At 40.4% G+C, this 5,547-nt stretch overlaps 1 long non-coding RNA gene across 1 annotated transcript; it reads right to left on the reverse strand.

Moving 5' to 3' along the window:
- Window positions 1-3,370: 3,370 nt before the first annotated feature.
- On the reverse strand, window positions 3,371-4,916 carry LOC145534467 (uncharacterized). Its single transcript, XR_014074649.1, has 2 exons — window positions 4,651-4,916; window positions 3,371-3,643 (listed from the first exon to the last, which is right to left on the reverse strand). It is a non-coding gene; the product is annotated as an uncharacterized LOC145534467 (long non-coding RNA).
- Window positions 4,917-5,547: the final 631 nt, after the last annotated feature.

The raw sequence follows: 5,547 nt of genomic DNA on the forward strand, positions 1-5,547 counted from the left end.
TGGTTTGCTGAATTTTGAGGGTACTTTAAAAACAAAAGGGTTTACCAAGCTGGGCCATATTAAACTCCCACTTCTCTAATCCTGGGGGCTTCCCTGATAGCTCAGTTGATAAAGAATGCGCCTGCAATGCAGGAGACCCCGGTTCGATTCCTGGGTCGGGAAGATCCCCTGGAGAAGGGATAGGCTACCCACTCCAGTATTCTTGGGCTTCTCTTGTGGCTCAGCTGGTAAAGAATCTGCCTGCAATGTGGGATACCTGGTTCAATCCCTGGGCTGGGAAGATCCCCTGGAGAAGGGAAAGGCTACCCACTCCAGTATCTGGCCTGGAGAATTCCATGGACTGTATAGTCCGTGGGGTCGCAAAGAGTCGGAAACAACTGAACAAGTTTCACTCACTTTCTCTGATCCTGGGACTGCTCTGGTGGCTCAGAGGTTAAAGAGTCTGCCCGCAATACGGGAGACCAGGGCTCAATCCCTGAGTCGAGAAGATCCCTTAGAGAAGGAAATGGCAACCCACTCCAGTATTCTTGCCTGGAAAATCCCATGGATGGAGAAGCCTAGAGGGCTACAGTCTATGGGGTCGCAAAGAGTCGGATATGACTGAGCAACTAACGCTTTCCGTTTCACTTTCTTTCCTCTGATCCTACTTGGCCACTAGCTGAGAATCCCCGATTTTCCCTCGCCATTGGCAAAGAGTGTTGCTGGCAAGCTCACGTGCCCCATTCAGCCCATTACTTCCTGAGGATTGTCTGTGGCTGTTTTTCAGGGCTAACATATTTTTCTCTGTTCTCTGGAGTGAGTCAGGAGAACTGACTCAGGGAAGGCATTCCAAGCTCTTTGTGCAGTGGTGTTTAAAATGCAAGATCCCTTTCTCGGAGAGACACGACTTGAAGGGCTTCAACGCAAACCCCCCCGTTCTGCTCTCCAAGCAGCTGTGAGGCTGGCAGACCCTGCAGGCAGAGAAGGTACTGGCATGGGCCATGATGATACATATCAGCAGCGAGAGGACTTGATTCTGCACCTTGCTGGTTACAGCTGCCAGATCGTGAGCGATCGATAGAGAACTTTGTTAATGATGTGGAATTCACTTCTGGCACACTCTGCACAAATACATATGCAATATATTATTAGTGCCTTCAACTATGGGCCAGTCCAGATGTGATTTAATTCAAAGTCTGATTATCTTTTCCTTTTTTTACCTTTATAATTGAAACATCATTGATCAGATTCTGCTTTTAATAAAAATAGCAAACCATGCAGCATTGCTTGAAGCAACTTATTTGGCTGAAAACATCAGAAAATCACAAGGTAGGGGTAACAAAATGACAGTGGATGCTATGGTGGCCCTGAGGAAAGCCACTCACAAAGTCCTGGAGTCAACATTTTTAAGAAACATGAAGCGGGTGGATTATCTTTGGAAATTACTAGAGAAGATGTATTTATATAGATTCCTTTCCAAAAGATGAATCCAATCATCATCCCATAGATAAATGTGGAGTCTTAATGGCAAATGTTGATTTAATATTCAAGTCTGAGTCTTGCAGTAAAAAGACTGAATTGCATTAGAAGAGCTGGGCTAGAACTGGGCAGACACGGAAACCTAATACCACAGCAAATAAATCTGGCAGCACAATTTAAAACTGAAAAGAAATAGAAAGATAAATGATGTCATAAAAGATTCACAGGGGCGTTTTTAACTGAACCGCTAAATATTTTAAAACAGAATAGCCAAGGCCATTTTGTATTAGAAACCCAAATGAGTGGCTCTCTCAATTTATTAAATTGAGTTCCCTCAGTGTTTATGGGGCCTGGTCTATCTGAAAGATTCTGTTTGAGGCACTGGAGTATTGGAATATTATCCAAGGATATTACTGACTAGTAAGGAAGATAAGGCAAGTAGCCCAACCATTTAAATAAATACTATAATAATTTAGGAAAATGAATGACGATCATATATTCATTCCTGCAAGCCCATTTTAAGCAACAGGTCTAGAGATGTTGCCTCCTACTAAGTTCTTATGCTGTTTGTTAAATGACCCTAGTTTCTTGTCTGCAATCAGGGACCAGGCTCTTGAAGTGGCCTTTCCATATTGGATGAGAAACATGCCATCACGTCAGATCATCTGTTTATTTGGAGTGTTGGGTTCAAGAAAGAGGATGGGAGAAGCAGAACAGCAATAGAGGCACTTGCACATGGCAGGAATCATTTCTAAGAGATTGACTGCTTGGAATGGACCGGTATCTGGATCCAGTGGCTGTAGAGTACTTGCTTATGAACCATTGCTCTCACAGCCATAAAAAAGCAGAATATGGAAAGCAGAACTCTTTCCATGAAACAGCACATTTCATTTGGATCTAGGTGAAAGAATATGAGAAGGGCCTGGAATGGTAATAAGTAGAGGCATTTTTAACTATAAAGGGAACTGCAGTGGGGAAAATAGACTTCTAAAGCCCCCTATAGAATTTGCTGACTGAGGAGTTGGTTGATATGCTCAAGGCCACTGTTAATGAAAAGGAAAAAAAAAAAAAAATGCAATAGGATCCTAAATTCACAGCGGGCTTTTTTAATTGAACATTTACAAACTTTTAAAAACTGGAAGACTGCTTTAAAAAAACTAGATCAAACTTTTAAAAGGCAGTTTGAGCCGAGTAAATCACCAGTGAGTATGCTGGCATTCCAGCTTCTGCCTCCATTAGCTAATGTGTGGCCCTATTTTATGGTTTAGGGTGTATGGGCAACAATGAACTTTGAAGGCTGTCAAAAGAAATGGTCCCTGCAGCACTGAATGTGTTTTGAGGAATTACAAGAGGGTTCTACCTGCCCCAAACTAGCCCAGCTCCAACCTCTCACTGGAGAGATGACCTCATTTGTTAAGGCAAGAGGAAATACACTTGGGAAGGGATTTTTGTTTTGTTTTGTACTTGGTGGAAATTTTGTTATTAGATGATTTTGGCCTATTAGCCTATGATCCAGTTAAGGATGGAAGTGGAGGATATGTGGAGGTTGACAAGATCAAGCTGCAGTAGGAGAGACACTTGAACATCAAAGAGAATGTGTGATTTCCCTGGGGCCATTTTTTTTTTTTTTTGGTCTGGAAGTTCCTGGAAGGAAAAAGGTCTTCAAGGGAGGAGGAAGGTGTTGTTGGACACAAATTTCACTCACTTTTCTGATTAGGGACATGCTATCAATTTTCATAACTGTGTATGTGAAATATGTGTCTTTCTCATCAATAAGCTATTCTTTTATCCAATCTTGTTCAGACTTTGAAAACCTCTGTCTTCGTATTTCCTTTCCAACTTTAAAGACCAACAGTCAGGAAAGAATGTTAGTACAGAAGTTAATATTGAATTGCATATAACTCAACCTACGTTCCTTTCTAGGCACATTTTTAATTAAAAAGGCACAACTTCTATAATAAAGGAGTCTGTTTCTAATCATGAAATCTTCTCAAGAGGGACTTTGAAAGTGAGGAGTTTCTCCAAGCATACCTCAAATCACCCCACAAATGTGATGTTATTTTAAGTGGGGCCATGCTGGTCTGAGGTCTTCTCCTTCCCTGTCTCCAGATGCCACCTCACTGATGGTTAGAGGAAGATGGGCAAGGATTGGAGAATTTGGCTTACATCTTGATTTGTTCTATGCCTAAAATCATGTATACAAAAAAGAAGGAACTGTGGTTCATAAAAGCGTGTTTTATTATAGAATTTCCACCATTTGAAAAAGTTAAAACCAATGATTAACTACATTTATTTTTATTTCAGAGATGAATTTTGATAAAGAAAAGAAAAAAATAAAGGTAAGAGGGATAAAGAGGATAAAGTGAGGTGTGGTGATTAATGAATTTAGACTGAAGAGTAAAAATTATTTCTAGGCTCTCTGCCTTGGGTTAACACCCCACAGAGTTAGCTTTTCATATTTTTTCTGAGTTCTTTGTAAAATCAGATTCAGAGTTACACGTAGAGGTCCTACTAGCTCTTTATATTGGCCAAATACTTAAAAATAAAAAAAGAAAAGAAATAATGAAACAGGAAGAATGAAGGATGAGAGAAAACAAAGAAAAGAGGAAGAAGGGAAAAGGCAAGACATGACAAGTCAGGGAAAGAAAGGAAGAAAAAAAGAAAATCAATGATGTTTATAATACTCTCCATATTTAACATGAAAGGAAACTTACACAACATAGTAAAATTTTCAACAGCAGGTTTTGAAATTGAAAAACATGAACCTCAGTGACATAGAGAATTTAATTCATTGAATTTCTTATAACCTTATAAAAAATCATAGACAGTTACTCTTTGCTTCTCTGGGTTATACTGACAATGAAAAGATCAATGTTCTGCAAAACATATGGTTAGTGAAATAATCATTGCGATATCTCCACAGGCTCTTCAGAAGTAACTCCTTTCTTGGGCCCACACCTTCCAAGTCACATGTAAAAACAAAGTACATGAATAAATAAATAAAAATCATGCACATATATTAGTAAAAATAACACTGTGATTGCATTCACTTAAAGTTGTCTTTTCAAAGCTACTTAATATCTAAGAGATGGTGGTTACTCCTAATTTCATTCACATTGCTGCTTTTTTGCATCTTAAAAATAACTATAAAAGATTATAAAGGCAAGAAAAATAGAGAAATCGTTAAACTACCTGCTATCCCATATTCCACCACATTAAATCATCGCTTTTGCTAAAATCCCAATTAATGAGCTGTACTGAGGTTTAGAAAGTCCCAAGAAAGAACGTGTGGGTCGTGGCCTCCCCTCTGACTTTGATATCTTGAATGCTGTGGGATAAAGGACTTCCTGTAGCCATAAGATGTCAGACACTGGAAGGGGCCTGTCCGGGTGACTAATTCTGGAAGAGCTTAGCTGACTTGACTGGAGTCAGTGACTTTCGTGTCCTCAGTGTTCCCTTGTAGCCGCGGTATCTTAGTAACAATGAGAATGCAACATTCAAATAAGGCTCAATTCTGACTAGGCCAGAAGTTAATGACTTTAAGTAATTTGAAGCTTCTCTAAGTGGTCACCTCTTTCTCTACACCAGAACTTGGCAGACATGCAGAATCCCATGCTAAATGCTCTCTCATCCATCTCCCAAGAGAGACAATGTCTGAACTTGAACCCTCCGTGGAAATTCAAACGTGCCTGAGTAAATTAACCCTGAGTTGCTCACCCATCTCTTCTTTGAGAAAGATTTTCCTCTTCCTGAGAGTTTCAACCCAAGAGGGCCCAGGAGATCCAGGGGCATAGCTTGCAGGTAAAGGCTTTCTTTAAACTCCTCTGAGTAGTTCAGGGTACTGACCCTGAAGCAAAATCAATGAACAGGAAGAGATAGCAGGTAGTGGGGTGGTTCTCCATCCTTAGTAACCCTGTGCTACTTACTTAAGCAACTCTTGAAGCCTTGGTCATGGTGTCTACAATAATTTGCTAACCCATATGTAAGGATGCTCAAGGTTGAGACTTGCCTGGTGGTCCAGTAGTTAAGACTCTGCTGTTCTACCACAGGGGGTGCAGGTTCAGTTCCTGGTTGGGGAACTGAGATCCC

This window comes from Giraffa tippelskirchi, chromosome 14 (assembly GCF_054371585.1).
Source record: "Giraffa tippelskirchi isolate mGirTip1 chromosome 14, T2T-mGirTip1v1.2.pri, whole genome shotgun sequence".
NCBI lineage: Eukaryota > Metazoa > Chordata > Mammalia > Artiodactyla > Giraffidae > Giraffa > Giraffa tippelskirchi.